Source organism: Rhinolophus ferrumequinum, chromosome 7 (assembly GCF_004115265.2).
Source record: "Rhinolophus ferrumequinum isolate MPI-CBG mRhiFer1 chromosome 7, mRhiFer1_v1.p, whole genome shotgun sequence".
Classification (NCBI taxonomy): domain Eukaryota; kingdom Metazoa; phylum Chordata; class Mammalia; order Chiroptera; family Rhinolophidae; genus Rhinolophus; species Rhinolophus ferrumequinum.
Genome location: NC_046290.1, coordinates 99,225,112 through 99,242,666, shown reverse-complemented (window position 1 = coordinate 99,242,666; position 17,555 = coordinate 99,225,112). Strand labels below are relative to the sequence as shown.

The following is a 17,555-nucleotide window of genomic DNA, read 5'->3' as shown; positions in this document are numbered from 1 at the left end:
GTACAGTAGCAGAGTATATACTATTTTAAGTAAATTGGTATTATTGAACTTACAACAAGTTGGTGTCATAAGTTTAAGATGTTAATTATAATCCCAAAGGTAACCACTAAGAAAGTAACCAAAAAATATACAGAAAATGATAGAATCAAAATGGTAGGCTACAGAAACACAACTAGATACCAAAAAATGCAGTAATGGACAAACTGAGAAACAAAAACATATAAGGCATATAGAAAGCAAGTAGCAAAATGGCAGAAATAAATCATTCTTTATCAGTTTAAATTACTTCCAATTAAATCTCAGAGATTGGCAGAATGAATTTTCGTACAAGTTCCATCTATATGCTGTCTATAGAAGACTAACTTTAGATACAAAGGTACAAAGAGGTTGAAAGTAGAAGGATGGAAAAATACATTCCACGTAAATAGTAACCAGCTGGAGTGCTATATTATTAGACTGAATAGATTTTACATTAAAAATGGTTACAAGAGATAAGAAGGACATTACATACTGAAAAGGATTTAATCCAAGAAGATGATACAACAATTATAAGCATATATTTGGGGTGCCAAAAAACCAGGAGTGCCAAAAAAATTTATATAAGTGGACACTTTGGTCAACATTGCTCAAGTGTCTAGACGCTGATGGTAACCACTTTGAGCACCTCTTGTATGTAATTACAGAAGTCAAACGTGATTTGTTTTCATCTTTTATTGGTATATATCGAGTATTACAATTTTAATACAGTTCTCCTTTCTTAAAATGTGTATACATTTTTTTTGCACCCTCTGTATATATGTACAACAGAGCACCAAATATATATGAAACAAAAAGGGACAGGATTAAGGGAGAAATTGATAGTTCTAAAGTAATAATTGGAAACTTCACTATCCCAGTCTCAATAATGGATAAAACAACCAGAGACAAGATCAATAAGGAAAGAGAGTCTTTGGACGATGTTATAATTAGACCTATCAAATATATATAGAACACTTCACCCAACAATAATGGATTATACGTTCTCCTAAAGTGCACATAGAACATTCATTGTTCAGAGTAGAACATGTTAGGTCACAAAACAAGTCTTAATAAATTTTAAAAGACTGAAATCAGACAAAGTATCTTTTCTCATCACAATGGAACAAATTTAGAAATCAGTAACAGAAGAAAAACTCCCAGAAATATATAAATTAAAAAAAAAAAAGCCTTAAACAACCAATGGTCAAAGAAGAAATTAGAAAATACTTTGAGGGCTGGCCCAGTGACTCAGGCGGTTGGAGTTCCATGCTCCTAATGCTGAAGGCTGCCGGTTCGATTCCCACATGGGCCAGTGGGCTCTCAACCGCAAGGTTGCTGGTTCGACTCCTGCAAGGGATGGTGGGCTGCGCCCCCTGCAACTAACAATGGCAACTGGACTTGGAGCTGAACTGTGCCCTCCACAACTATGATTGAAAGGACAACTACTTGACTTGGAAAAAATTGTGGAAGTACACACTGTTCCCCAATAAAGTCCTGTTTCCTTTCCCCAATAAAATCTTAAAAATAAAAAAAGAAATAAAAAATACTTTGAGACAAATCAAAATGAAAACACAACAAACAAAACCTAGGGAATGCAGTGAAAGCTGTGCTCAGAGGGAAATTTATAGTTTTAATCATCTATATTAAAAAAGATCTCTAATAACTATATACCTTAGAGGAACTAGAAAAAGAAGAGAAAAGTGATTCAAAGCTAGCAGAAGGTAGGAAATAAAGATTAGAATGGAGATCAATGGAATGAGAATAGGAAAACAAAATAGAAAATCAACAGCACCAAAACTTGGTTTTTTTAAAAAAATGAGCAAAATTGACAAATCTTTAGCTAGATTGACTGAGAAAAAAAGAGAAGATTCAAATTGCTAAAATCAGAAAAGAAAGGGAGGACATTACTGACTTTACATTAAAAAGGGGGTTATAAGAGAGCAGTACTATGAGCATTTATGTATACAAACAAATTGAATAACCAAATGAAATGAAGTAATTCCTAGAAACATAGCCTACCAAGTCTGAATCACAATGAAACAGAAAATTTGAATAGACCTATGACTAGTAAGGATATTGAATCAGTAATCAAAAACTTCCCAACAAAGAAAAAAACACAGAAAATTTGAATAGACCTATAACTAGTAAGGATATTGAATCAAAAACTTCCCACCAAAGAAAAAACCCTGGATTTGATGGCTTCCCTGGTGAATTTTACCAAACATTTAAAGAAAAACTAATACCAAGCCTTCTCAAACTCTTCCAAAGAATTGAAAGGGGAGGGAATGCTTTGTAACTCATTCTATGGTATAAAGCCAGCATTGCCCTGATACTGAGCCAATCAAAGACACTACAAGAAAACAAAGCCAATATTCCATATGAACATTGACAGAAAAATATCCTCAACAAAATACAATACTGAATTTAGCAGCATATTAATAGGATTATATACTGTGACCATGTGGGATATATTCTTGGAATACAAGGATGGTTAAACATACAGAAATTGATCAGTGTTATACACTATGTTAGGAGAGTAACGGGGGGGAAAACTCCCTGATTTTTTCAATTGAAGAGAAAAAGTGTGTGACACAATTCAATGCCCTCTCATGGTAGAAACACTCTACAATCTAGGAATAGAGGGAAACTACCTCAACATAAGAAAGCCACATATGAAAAACCCACACCTAACATTACACCCAGTGGTGAAAGATTGCAAGTTTTTCCACTAAGATCAGGGATGCCCATTTTTGCCAATTCTGTTCAACAGAGTATTGGAAGTGGTAGCCCAAGCAACTAGCCAAGAAAAAGAAATAAAAGGCATCCAAATTGGAAAGGAAGAATAAAATTATCTGTTTCTTCTTATATGTAGAAAACCCCAAAGATCACACACACACACACACACACACACACACACACACAAAAACCTATAATAAGTGCAGCAAAGTAGCAAGATACAAAGCAATACACAAAAATCAGTTGCATTTCTATACACTTACAATGAATAATCTGAAAAGGAAACTAAGAAAATAATTCCACTTACAATAGCATTGAAATGAATAAAATACTTAGGAATTAATCGAGAAGGTCAAAGATTGCAATTGCAGTTTCAACCTCTCCCAGAAATATACTCTTAACCATTCTGGAACTTCCTGGTCAAGCACCAGTAAGGTAATATATGAATGAGCCCTCTTCATACCTCATAGAAAGAAGAGGCAATTTTAATGATAAAAACTCTTCCCATTTTCTTCCCCCAAATAAAATGTGCAGACCCAAAAATCGTGCTTTTAATAGCTCCCTTGCCCTACTTTCTTCCTATAAAAACCTTCCATTTTGTACAACCCCTCAGAGCACCCTTTTAGTTACTAGATGGAGTGCTGACCAATTCATGAATCACTTAATAAAGCCAATTAGATCTTCAAATTATACCCGGTAAATTTTGTTTTTTAACACAAAGTTTCTGAAATAGGAATCACAAAAACTGTGTTTCCTTTATAACTTGACCGTTAATACTGTGTGACACTAGCTAATTTATTCAACTTCTAGTGTCGCTTAACTCAGGTATTTAAGAACGCTTCTGGATCAACTAACCTCTTTCACATCCTTTAATGTGAACACCTGGACAATCCTAAAATCCGTGAGAGAATGGGATTCATTAGTTTTTCAAGCGGCCTCATTCCCTACGTGTTGGCAACCGTCTTCGGGCCCAATGACTCCTCTCCCGCAAACTTAGCAGCCTCCGCCTCCGGTTCCACGTTAAGACATGGTCGGGCAGGACCCAAGAACAGGCAGAGTCGCCCTCAAGCTATTGCGCGTGACATCCCAGAAGCGAGGACTGAAGAAAAGACAGAAACGCCGATTCTTCGCCGGCTCCCGACGCTTCAGGTCAGCGCCCAGGGATAGCCTCGAGGCCGGCAACTTCCCCTGGCATTGCCGGTGCTGTCATTCCGTGCCCGCCTCGGCCTTGCGCCACCCAGCAGAGACTCCTGCGGAACACGCACAGGTAACCTCCCACTCAAACCAGGGCCCCGGAAGTGACGTCTGTGCGCGCGTCACGTGCGCACGCGGCGCCGGGGGCGGGGCTTGAGAAAGGGAGGGCCCTTGTGAGGGCGGGTTGTGGACTGGCGGACCCGCGACCCACTGGAGAGACGCGAGGAGAGCCGCGTTCTGGACGCCGGTTGAGCCGCAGACGAGGTACGGAGCTGACGGACCCGGGCCGAGGGCAGCGCTCTTCGCGGCTCCAGGTGGCGGGGCGGCGGCGCCATCCGGGCGGGGGCTGCTGGGTCATTCGTCAGTGCCTCCCACCGGCCGGGGCCGTTTGGCTTCGGAGCCTCTTGTGGTCCTCTGTCCCAACCCCGGCCCCGGCGGCGCGGCCCTGGCCGGCCCCAGGCCGTGGTCGTCTCCCTTAATCCTCTTAGAGCTCAGCCTGCCCGTGTCAGGCGCTGGTCAAGTTCTCCAAGGCCCAGCCCAACCCCGACGGACAGACGCTTACTATCATTTCCTGGCCGACTTGTGCCACCCATCCTGCCCTCGCGGGATGGCTTCCCTCTGGCCGGCTTTCTCCTCACTGTCCAGTCCGCGGAGTCCGAAGGTACACCTGTGGTGGCGGCCGGTCGGGTCGTGCCCTGGGGCCTTGGGGACCCGCCTGGATTGGAGGCTTTGGACCCAGATCGCATCCTGGCCTTGGCAGGGGAGCCGGGGCATCACGAACCCGCGTCGGTCTTGGGGAGGGAAACGAGCCGGAGCTGGAAGGGTGCTGACTTTCGTCGCGCGGGACTTGAAGACTGGTCCTAACTTTCGCCCTGTGATTGGTTGAGGCCCTGGGATTAGGGGCAGAAGTCCCTGCTTCCGAACCGTGTTGGAGGAGAGCAGAGGGGATGCCCAGCCATCACGGAAGTTTAGTAGAGAGGGAGGGAAGGACCCAGCCACTTTGGAGAACAGCTCATAGACAGCTGCTGGTGGTGTCTCAGCGCTGGTGACCAAGACCTGTGTTTGGGAACTGTGTCTGTCATTGGTCGCTGGTGGGCTCGTGTTGCCTTTGAGATTAGACGTGAAAAATTGCCGGAACGAGTTTACAGCATCACCCGAGGTGTGGTTTTTTGGGAACCGAAGAGTTGTTTTGTTTTTTGAGATTAAAAAATAGTTGTACTTTTTTCTATAAACCTAAAACTGCTTTTAAAAAATTATTAAATAGTTGTACCAGAGGTACAACTTGCCAGAGGTGCAAGAAGATTTGACTGTATTTTTAGTTTATTTAGTAAATAATGTTAATTTTTAAGAGTTACTGGTTCGCATGCAGAAGATTAAGAAGTGTTCAAGATTTGAGTTTTTACTGACGTTGTAAACTATCCTGTTTCTTCTCTCTAGAAGTTAGACAATTTAGGAGAGGGGAGGGAGGAGACACAGCAAAGATACTTTGAAAACAACATTGGAGCACTCTAAAGGTCCCTCCTCACCCCGAGGGACTGCAGGATGTGGACGGTGGAGAAAGGTGGCATGGAAGGCCTTTGTGGAAGTAAAGTGAAGAATTGAGTAATATTCAAACTAACAAAGCAGGGTGGGAATTTTAGGGGTAGATAGGAATGTGGGCGTGGTGCCACTAAAGGAAAAGTGGCCAGTAACTACCAGGAGGTGGTTTTTGAAAAGTGAAAAAGAGCAGGGCAGAGGTGGAGGTAGAGGGGCAGAGATGCTGGAGCTTGCTAGGCCTTTGACCTGCTAGTGACAGCACTGGGGAAGGGCTTTAAGGAGGGGCATTTCGTCCTTAAATAGAAGTTTGCTGTGTGGTGGCTGGGGATTGTGCCCAGGTCTGTGTGCTTGATTATGTGATATGCGTATTTTAATCTTTTCTGCTCATTAAGTGTTTGAATTGAATTGTCTGTTTATTTACTACTTGTTTCTTTGTGTAAGAGTGACGGACCTGCGAATTTGTAAGCTTCTATAAACAGAAATTCTGCTTTTATCTCTTTGCATTTTCAATCCAGGTTGGGAATTCACAAATGTTCCATGAGACTTATTCCCTTGATGAGAATTCATTGATTTCTGATGTTAGTTTCCAGTGAAAATTTGATCAATACTTATTTTAATATTTACATACAAAAAAAACTAAGATCCTGTTTGATTTACTTGTGGCAGTCTTTGGCTAGAGGCAGAATTTCAGTCTTGACAGTATGAATTTAATTTTGGGCACATATGTTTTTATTGGTTGCAAAGGATACATTTCTAGCAGAGCTGATCTATCCCTAAAATGTAGGCAATACCTGTGTAACATACACCTGTCTATTCTGTGACACAGAATAGAAATGCTATTAAGTGTCTTCTTAACCCATAAATAAAGTTGTCACACTAAAAACAAGAGTTTCACAATAGAGGCCAAACATTTTGAAAGTCTTATTAAACGCTCATGTCTTTCATAAAGCATTGTAGAAACATCATGTTTCAGATGACTGAAATACCTTGAAATAAGCTAGACTATTGTTGAATAAATGCTTAGGAGAAACAACGATAGACTTGTTTTTATCCCACTTAATATGTGTAACTCATGTTTTTTGTGTTTGCTATTTGGATGAAGCTAAAATACTTTAAGAAAAGGCTGTCTTTTTATGGTGCCACTTTCAAATTACCCAGTGAGATTTCTGATTTTGATGAAGTACTGTTGGCGTAGAAAGTATAAATTTTACTGCGTAGTAGAGCCTTTTTTCGTGTGTCTGGTAGCATACCTCATTTATGGTCACTAGGAGGGTGAAAAACTAATTATAATCAATTAACTAGATACATATATATAGTTAAAAGTCAGAAGTTATGATCAGAATGACAAGTATGAGTTCATGAATGGGTAAAGTTTTACACACTAAGAGAATCTTAAGCTTTTTATTTTCCTCAAATGACAGCAAGGAGATTGCTGGCTTCCCTGAAGCAGGAATGTAGCAAGAGCCTTTGGGGCTCTAAATTCTTTGCTGCCTCACATTAAGGAGTGATGGCATCATCCTCTGTGCTAGGAACAGGGCAACGAAGGGGTTGTACACAAATTGTATGAATCAAATCTGAAGCTAGTCTGGTCAGTTCCCATTCAGAATACTCAATTGTAATTGCAGTCATGATGATTTGGTGTGTATTTTAAACTAAAAATTAACTGTTGGATTTTTACATGGGGATATATTTACAATTTTCTGTGTGCTCCAAAGTTAAAAATACATAATGAAAGTGTTTTATTTTTGTATTTCCTCTGTTGTTAGAATTTCCTAATTTTAGAAATAATGGTTGCTAAAATACTTTCTGTTTTCTTTTGGAGCACAAAAAAGATAATGTCTTTAGAAATTGAACTCATAAAATGTTTATTAATGGAAGACAATATTTTATTGTGCTGTAATGTTTTTCAAGTAGAGGATATCATTTACTTGTATCACATTTTGTTGCAGAAGGAGTTCATAATGACTTACAAAGATACATACAACATACCTTTGGTAGCATACAGAAATAAGGGGTGATGAATTCGAGACTGAGGGAGAAAGAAAATTTAAGGTAGAAACAGGAATAAGATCTGTACACAAAGTACTTGGACTGGTGTCATAGGTATTTGTTAGAGGGTCAAAAGTTTGGCTCTTCTTTTTAGTAGCCAGAGCAGAGAAGGTTCAGTGACCATAAGAGAAAAAACCAATTTCTCTTTAGGGTTCCCAAAGACTCCTTGTATTGAGAAACTCCTCAACTACATCCTTAAGTAAATACAGCATACATTTAAAAGGACCGTGTTGTGTTTTACTTTGTTTTATAGTAAAATTCCTCCTTGTCTTCTTGTGTGGGTTGATGACATAACATCAAAACATAATTCAGTAAAAGCAGTTCCAGTGCTGCCAAAATAATGTCATCTAAGTACTTAAATCTCTAAACGTAATTTGAGGATCTTTTTAGATTATCTAGATGAGATGGGGGTCGCACATTCTTTGGGTTACCTTCCATAAATACTTAGTTTCTCAGTGGCGCTTTTATATGAATTTATTAGCAGTGGGGTTTGAGTTTGTGCTTTCTGACAAGTTTTTCCAGTACATTGACTTTTTATGATGTTGGTTAATCACAGAGCCATATTTTTAGCAGGCATGCTTTATCGTAGGGCGGGGGATGGGGGGGTATGAAAATGGAGGAGTCTGACAAGGACAAATATTTAAATGAAAGTCACTTAACCTCCACAAAGAGATGGGCTGAAGGGAATACCAAACAACAGACCTAAGATTCATTTCTGAAAGTAGGTTTGGGGTGTTAGCTCTAGCACAGAGAGCCTGCCTGTTGGCTTGAAAAGTCCAGGCATGAAATTTAGTTTTAAGAAGGGAACAGATCCACTCATCTTAGATGGAGTGTCCAGTAAATTAAATGAACATACCTGTATTTTGTGCAAGCTAAAAAGTTGCCCTTTTATGTAATAATATTTCAAAATTTTTAAGTGCTAATGCGGGCCAGGTACTGGGCTAATAATAAGCTCTTTACATGCATTAACTCATTGTCCTCTCCCCTCATCCCCTGAAAAGAAAAATGTAAACAAATGTGGTTCAGAGCAGTACAAGAGGTGATGGAGATTTGAAGCCAGGTAGTCTGACCGACTCAGTGGTCTGCACCTAACCATGACGTAATACCACCTGAGGTGGACTGGACTGTGGGCCCACAAGGTGGCCTGGACCTATACAGTTAATAGAAGTCAACATACTGGCAGGGATCAGAACTCACCATTTCAAAAGGGCCTTGGACAGTTCTGCATCTTTCTATCCAGAAAATGGGCTGGGAGCTACAAACTCAGGGCATTTGGCCGTGGTTTGTAGAACGGGAGAAAAAATATATCTAGGCATCCATCAGGACTGGAGAAGTTGGAATATTATTTTATGTATTTGTTTTCTGTACAGTACGTATATTTTTTCTATTCGCTATAAATTTGTCTCATGAGATTAGGGCAGCCATAATGATATTTATAAAGATAGTGTGCCATCCTGGAAAAAGAGGTTTATATTTATATGTTAGAGTAAAACTTTAGCTGGTGATCTCACTGCTGTGATTTGTGATGACTTTAGGTTATACCTTGGTAGGGACTTTGCTCGGTGTATGTGTTCTTAAATTTCATTCTGTGTTTTATTAGGAACTCTATTGCATTAGAGTTGTACAGATAAGTAAACCATTATTTATTGTGAGTTTTCATATGAAACTATTTCAGGTAATTCCAGATCATTTTATTTTGACGTGTTATAGCTTATAGCTCCTACAGAGATTAGAGAACATCCTGATTGATTCTTAACAATGAGGCATCTGTCCTTGCCTAAATATAGTTATATAACACAGTGGTTCATTAATTGCATTTCCATAGAGCTTTTGACATTGTTTTTTTAAATATGTTCCTGAAAAATGAATTGGGCTAGTAGCCAAAGTCTTGAATAGGATATTTTAAGAACATGCAAATAAAAAATGTGAAAAACAAAACTGTTGGCTGATGAAATAGAATGTCAAAGTCCATTATAATTAGTGTCTCAGGAAGTAATATGCTCAGCTTCTACTTAGTAGATTGAATTATATTTTTATTTGTATGAATTTATTAGCCATTGCAGGGGTGTAGTGTGATAAGTGTGTAGATTTTATTTGTCTATGATTTCAAATGTTGTATAGTCATGAATGAACATATCTTAAATACTGTTTATGAGAAATAATTAGATGGCAGTGTTTGCATACCTATGTGCTAACTGCTAACGCACCTATAGAATGTCATTATGATGTGTTACCTGCCCCAGGAAATAGAATGTCTGATGACAGAGACAATATTGAAATTTAGTATTTAAGTTCTTTGAATATCAGCTGTATTACGTAGACACTACTCTCTCCCAAGAGCCTGCTTTTCTTCTTGGACATATTTGGGAACAAATTGCAGACAGATTTATTTATTTAGTTAGTTACCCATGAGAAGTTGTAGGCTATTTCCTTAAAGGAGAATTTTTGCCTTTTCAGTAATTTGATTAACTGAATAAATTATTTATACCATACACACACACACACACACACACACACACATATATATATGAAATTTCAAAATTTCTTATTTATATGTAATAAAATAGTGTATGATAAATAAGTTGAGATTCTTTTGAAGTTTAAAGTTTTTAGATTCTGAGAAAAACTGATTAGGAGGTTGGATTTTGTACTGCTACCCTCATTGGGCCCTGGAGAATGTATAAGTGACAAAAGTGAAAGAAAACTGTGCAGGTACTTAGTCTTCCGAGTTAACCATTTAATAAATTTAGAAAACAACTACTGAGTACTCTGTTCCTGGCACTGTGCTATGTGTCTACGAACATGGAGTATAAGTATTATAATGGCTGTATTTATAAAATACTGTAAATACAGAGAGAATTATTCCGTCTTTGGGAAAGGGGAAATCAGGTGTTATTTGAACGAGGTAGGATTTAAAGGTGGACAAACAGAAGTATTCTAGGCTTGGTCATAAATAAGACAACCATCTAATTTATTATCCAGAGCAGGTTACTTTTGAGAACCAGAGGGGTTCCAGGACACCAGGCATAAGCCAGGACTGTTGTCACTAAGTGGGATATATGATTACCCAACTTGTAAAGAGCAAGTGATGCAGTGAACCCTCAGTTCTGTGTCAGCTGGTGGAAAACTCATTTATTTTAATTATTTAGAATTTACAGCAATTCTTAATGGATGATTTATTAGTTTCCCAGAGTTGCTGTAACAAATTACCACAAACTGGGTGGCTTAAAACAGAAATGTCTTCTCTCACAGTTTTGGAGGCTGTAAGTATGACCCAGGTGTGGGCAGGGCCCTGTCCTGTCGGAGGCGCCGGGGGAGATGATCGCTGGCAGCCCATGGCATTCCTTGCCTGGCAGCTGCATCACTCCAGTCTCTGCCTGCTGACCACATGGTTCTGTCTGTGTCTGTCTCTCAGGAACTTGTCCCTGTCAATCCCACTCATTGGATTCAGGGCCCACCTCGTTTTAACTAATTACATCTGCAAAGGTACTTTTCCAAATCACATTCACAGTATTGGGGTTCAGCCTGTCTTTTGGGGGCAACACAGGTCAACACACAACAGATGGGATGGTTTTAGCAGCTTTTGAAATTTTCTGCAGTTTAATTGGATTGAATTTTCTGTACACACAAGGCACTTCTCGAAAGCTTAAAACAATACAAATATTTATTTGAGCAGAGCTGAATAAATACACTTTCAGTCCAGGCAGTTGTTTTGTGTTCCTTCTGTCTCAGAGATACGTGTTTGTTAGTACTTTGCCCAGCCACAGCAACTAAGGGTGAAATGCCTGCAGCAAAGCTAAAACTAAGACACAACTGGGAAGAAAAACTTTTAATTATTGAAGCCACTTTATATTTTGCAGTTTGTTGTTACTTTAAGTGGTGTTAAGAGATGATTTTTGGTCAGTTGCTTATCGGATTAACTGGCCAACTGGGGAATCGGCGGCCTCTGAGAGAGAAGGTAGAGCGTGGTAGGAGCAGATTAGGGCGGCACGTACTTCTTTTCCATGTACGTTTGAGTCACTAGCCTGGGGAATGGCATGCTCAGGTTGGAGTCATAACCTCACTTACCTGAAGAGGGCGCCATTTAGTGCAATAGGAAATTGTCCAGAATTCCTTCCTTAACAATGCTGTCAGCTCTGCTCATTCCGGCAGCATAAACTGTACATTCTATTCCAGGGATTTGATTATCATTTGGAATTATTTAGGCAGGCTAGTGTTTGGATACTTTGTTTTGTTATATTTAACATTGGAACTCTGCCATTGATTCTCTGTGTGACATTCATTTTGGAAGCAGTATAGTAAATTATATGAAAGTTGGTGAAACTTAGGTATAGATTTAAAACACTCATTCTTTGGTTAAAACTGTAGTGTCTTCATAACATTAAAGTCAAGGACTAAGAGATAATATAAAAAGAGCACTTATAAAAAGAAAAAAGGATGACAGAAAAATGAGCAAAAACATGACAAATTCCTCAAAGGAATTATACTAATGATCAATAGATATGTATAAAGATGGTTGACCTTCTTAAGGAAATGCATGTGAAAACGAGAAATGATTTTTTTTTTTTACCTTTCAGATTGGCAAAAATTAATAATTCAGTATTTACAAGTTTGTGGGATAGTAGGTCCTCTTATATAAACATTGCAGGTAGGAATGTAAAATGGGCACAATCTTTTTGTGAGGCCAGTTTGGTAGTATATAAGAATTTAAAATGCATAAACCCTTTGACATTCCATTTCTGTATCCGGGAAGCTATTCCCATTTTGCTATTTGTCTGTTCATATCCTTACCCTGCATATCAGAGATTTACAAATTCTTATTATTAGTATAATTTCCAAGTATGATAAAATACTTCATTATCCTATTTAGTTAAAATACTTTTCCTAGTTTCTGACTTGCCTTTCTGTTTGGTTCAATTTATGTATTCAAATGTTTCCTTTTTTATTTCTCCTGGGGCTTGTAAGCCTTCACCTTTTTAGAAGTTTCACAAATACTTAATTTTAGGTCTTTCTGTTTTTTCATTTGTCTTTAAAACCTGTATCTCTTTAAGGTAATTAATTTGTGGGGATACCAGATTGTTGACCAGTTGGTTATTTAAGCATTGTTTATTGAAAATTCTTCCCTATCCCTTTTCATCTAATATTAAGTTATTTTGCGTAGTATATTAGCATTCATTTTTGGGTCAGTTTGTTCTATAGTGATTTGCCAGTTTTGTTGTTAAGCTCACACTATTTTAGCTACAGTAGTTTGCAGAAAATTTAAATCAATAAATTAATTTAGAAAAATTTTAAAACTCTTTCCTGTTTATTATTGCTAATGAAATATAGAATAATTTTGTCAGGTTCAAAAAAGTCTTTTGGGTTTTTATTGTCATTTGTAGTACACTTACAAATTTTGAAACATTTTCCATTTTTATAATATTTAATTTTCTCATACTGTATCCTGGTATATGTTTTACCAATTATTTAAACCTCCTTTATGTCTCAGTATTTTTGTGTAGCTCATATAATTTTTTTATTAAAATATTTCCTAAATGATTTTATATTTTGATACTATCATGAATAAGATCTGTCTTTATTTCCTAACTTAGATTATTTATAAGAGTTTTATATAAACAAATTCTTTTGTGAAACTTTAAAATTAAATAATTCCTCAGTGTTCATAGTGTTTTAATTTCTTCTCTCAGGCCTAGATATATAGTTACACCGCCCATACAGTAAGTGCCACAGGGACTGTTTTACTTACATTTGTATCTAAAGTGCCTGTCATAAATTGCCTGTCTGACAATTAAGTTCATGAACTTGCCACCGTGCACTTACATAGGCAACACTGAAAAAACAGCTCGGGAAGGTTCATAACCTTGGTATATCAGTGTCTCACAGCTGTGTTCGTGTCGACGAGTGGCGGTGTCTTGCTGACTGGCGTTCATTATTGTGTGTGTCGTGGCAAGAATGTCTTGAGCTTCAATTAGAGCAACGAATAAACTTTAAATTTCTTGTTAAGCTTGGCTTGGCAAGAGTGAAAGTGAAATCAGGGACATGTTAGTCCAAGTTTATGGGGATAATGCCATGAAGAAAACGTCAGTGTACAAATGGATTAAACGTTTTTCTGAGAGAGAGAACATGTCACTGATGAAGAGATGTCAGGGCAGCCAGTAAGGAGCAGAACGGACGAAAACATTGCAAAAATTCATCGAATTGTGCATCAGAATCGTCTATGAGAAGCATAGCAGACCAAGTAAACATCGATAGAGAAACAGTTAGGAAAATCTTCACTGAAAATCTTGGCATGAGGAAGGTGTGTGCAAAAATAGTTCCAAAGGAGCTCACCGATGAACAAAAGCAAAGGAGAGTAGAAGTTTGGAGAGGCAAGATGATGTTCTGGACCGTGTTATCACTGGTGAGGAAACATGGATGTACCAATAATACGACCCTGAAACAAAGCATCAAAGTGCACAATGGAAGTCAGCCAATTCTCCATGACCACAAAAGTTCCGTCAGTCCAATCAAAAGCCAAAACTCTGTCACTAGCCTTTTTTGATATCAGAGGGATTATTCATTATGAATTTATACCAATTGGACAAACAGTTAACCAAGTTTACTATTTGGAAGTGCTGAAAAGACTGCATGAAAAAGACGAAAACTACCTGAACTTTTTGCCAACAGTTCATGGCTCTTGCATCACGACAATGCACCAGCTCACACGGCACTGTCTGTGAGGGAGTTTTTAGCCGGTGAACAAATAACTGTATTGGAACACCCTCCCTACTCAGCTGATCTGGCCCCCAGTGACTTCTTTCGTTACCCGAAGATAAAGGAAATATTGGAAGGAAGACATTTTGGTGACATTCAGGACACCAAGGGTAATGCGATGATAGCTCTGATGACCATTCCAGAAAAAGAGTTCCAAGATTGCTTTGAAGGGTTGACTAGGCGCTGGCGTCGGTGCATAGCTTCCCAAGGGGAGTATTTTGAAGGTGAACATAGTGATATTCAGTGATGAGGTATGTAGCACTTATTCTAGAATGAGTTCACGAACTTAATTGTCAGACCTTTGTAGTGTAAATCAGTATATAAATATTTGTTGAATAAATGAATGAGTGATGAGTAGGGAAAGCACTACAAGAATATAATGACTGTCTCTGGGTTATGTTTTTATTTTCTTTCTACTTTATTTTCTGCTTGTCTATATATCTCAGGGTTTTGTGTTTGTTTTTTTTTAATTAGAGTAAACATCTTTTACTTCTATACCTGGAAAAAAACAAATTTAAGGTAAAAAGCTAACCTATAAGTTTTATTTCTTGACCAAGTTCCAAGGATCGTTTATCATTTTGGTAGAGTTGATTGGATGTTTGCAATCCCAGGTGAGTTGCCTATAGGAATGATCTATGAGCACGTGGCCTTGAACCCAAGAATAGGAAGGAAGCAGGACTCTCGTAAGGAAGGTAGTAGGTAGCTGCTCAAATCCACAAGCTGGGTGTTTTTTGTTTGTTTGTTTGTTTTCTTTAGTAGAGATGAATCTGGTTTGCATACAGAGCCTTAAGGAAGAACATGGGTAACTCGGGGCTTTGTATTCCTCGGGCTCTTTTTAGTGTACTTCAGTCCAGATTAAATACTAGCCCTGGGGCACAGTTCACAGGAGTCTCAGCAGTAGAGATTGTTTTTTTTTTACTGTCTTTCCTAGTGAGTGGACCAATTGAATTATGCATTTTTTATGCCCAGGTTACTCAATAAAAACCTGCTTCTTGGAGTGCAGCCTCCAACAGGAACTGACTGGTGTGGTCCCTTTGACCTCTCTCCTAGGTGCAGTGGTGATGGTAGCTTGCCTCTGGATTGTGTCTCACTGACAAGGGGTAGGACTTTCTGCCTAGGAAAGACAGAATTGATTCCCGTGTTTATCCCTAACTGAAAAGGATATGTGGTGTGTATAGCTCTGATGCCTAATCTGGGTGTACTGACTGTACCCCACCGAAGCAGCTGTCATCACCACTGCATAGCCTTTCAAATCCTGACATGCACATTTGGGAGTTCACCTGCTTGGTTTGTTTTCCATACTTAGAAACAGAAAGGATCTGAGTGGTATGTTTAACTGTCTGATAAGCATTGGTTCAATCACAGGTGTTGTAATTTTAAAATTTTAAGTGGAGTTAAAAAATCTTTTAATTTGAAATTACAGATTAACAGGAAATTGCAAATATAATCAGTTTCCCCCAATAGTTACATCTTGCATAACTATTGCACAATATCAGAATCAAGAAATTGGCATCTACACAATGTATGTGTATAGTTCTGTCCTTTTATCATATGTAGATTCCTGTAACCACCACCATAGTCAAGATACTATTGTATTACCACTAAGCTTTCTCTCTTGCCACCCCGTTTATTATCACACCTTGTGTCAGTAGTCCCTAAGACTGCCCCAGGTTTGGGATTCACTAGAAGGACTCACAGGACTCTGTTATCCTGGCTGTGTTTTATTACAGTGAAATGACCTAAAGCAGGATCAATGAAGGAAAATGGTGCACTGAGCAGACTTTGGAGGGTACAGGCGTGAACTTCCAAGAGTCTTCTCCCAGGAGAGTTGCAAGGGTGCGTTTAAGCCGATAACAGCAAACTGTAGCAACACGTGTAATGTGTTTTCTGTGAGGGAAATTCTCTCGAGCCTAGGATTCCAGGGTTTTAATTGGAGGCTGGTCACATAGGCACAAGTGCCTTCATGATTGACCACAGTTACTGCAGCTCCAGGCCCTGGAAGGAAAGCAGGTCTTCACCATACATCATACTGTTTGCACAAATGGTTTAGACAAGCTGGTACAGTGTGGTTCAAGACTCCAGGCATACAAAATACCCTTATCATTAGTATGGAAGGACACTCCAAGAACTCAGATACCAGGAGCTGGTCAGGAGCCAGTCACACAGCATGCCCTTCTGAGAAGGTACATGATTTGAGCAACTCAGGCCTGCTTGGCTAACTCGCCCCTGCACACCGTTCCTACCCTTCCTCGTTAGAAACAGATGGGGTATGGAGAAACAGTGCTGGGCCCAGGGTGGAGGTGACGGTTGGGTAGGTTGGGATAGGTACTGCTTTAGATAGAGTGGCCAGGGAAAGCCATTCTGAAAGTGTGACATGTAAAGCTGAGACCTAAGTGATGAGAGAGCAATCACCATATGAACAGCTAAGAGCATAACATTACAGGAATTAAAAGACCTGTGCGAAGGTGAGAGCAAAGGAGAGGAGGCCTGTAATAGCTTTCTGTTGTTGCCATAATTTGTTATGGCACAAACTTAGCAGCTGAAAACAAGACCCATTTATTCCCTCAAAGTTCTGTAAGTCAGAGCTCCTTGCCAGCGCAGCTGAGTACTCTGTTAAGGATCTCAAGAGATCAAAATTAAGGTGTCAGCCAGCCTAGGCTCTTATCTGGAGGCTCTAGGGAGAATCTCCTTCCAGACATGCTCATGTTGGCACAATTGAGTTCCAAGTGGTTATAGGACTGAGTTGTTCATTTCTTTGCTGGCTGTCAGCCGGGATCATTCTCAGCTTCTAGAAGGCCCCACAGTCCTTGGCTTATAGTCTCTCCACCTTCAAAGCCAACAGTAGTGCTCTGACTTCCCATTCTGACTTCCTCTTTTGACTTTTATTTTAAAAACTTTATTGAGATATAATTCACCCATTTAAAGGGCACAGTTCAATGGCAACCATCACCATGGCCAACTTCCGAAGATTTTCATCACCTCAAAAAGAAACCCCCTACCCGTTAGCTATCTCCTTTATTCCCATCCTCTCCCCCTCAATCCACTAATCTTCTGTCTCTGTAGATTTCCCTGTTATGGACGTCCGTATGAATGGGATCATATGACATGTGGTCTTTTATATCTGGCTTCTTTCACTTAGGATCATATTTTCAGGGTTAATTGTGGCATGTATCAGTACTTATTGCTCTTGATGACTGAGTAATACTCCATTGTATGGACATACTATATTTTGTTTATTCATTCGTCAGTTGACAGACATTTGGGTTGTT

At 39.1% G+C, this 17,555-nt stretch overlaps 1 protein-coding gene and 1 long non-coding RNA gene across 5 annotated transcripts in view; one reads left to right on the top strand and one right to left on the bottom strand.

The window, feature by feature from the left end:
- Nucleotides 1-3,945, bottom strand: part of LOC117025187 (uncharacterized) — a 41,516-nt gene extending 37,571 nt beyond the window's left edge. Inside the window, exon 1 of the long non-coding RNA XR_004423561.1 lies at nucleotides 3,610-3,945. This is a non-coding gene — a long non-coding RNA (uncharacterized LOC117025187). The remainder of the gene's footprint in view (nucleotides 1-3,609) is intronic.
- Nucleotides 3,946-4,085: 140 nt separating this feature from the next.
- The window catches only part of RABGEF1 (RAB guanine nucleotide exchange factor 1), a 62,209-nt gene continuing 48,739 nt past the window's right edge, over nucleotides 4,086-17,555 (top strand). The window contains exon 1 of one of the 4 annotated variants that reach the window (XM_033110982.1): nucleotides 4,086-4,212. The gene's annotated coding sequence lies outside the window, so the exon portion shown is untranslated. The other 3 variants (XM_033110984.1, XM_033110983.1, XM_033110985.1) reach the window with 3 other exon arrangements.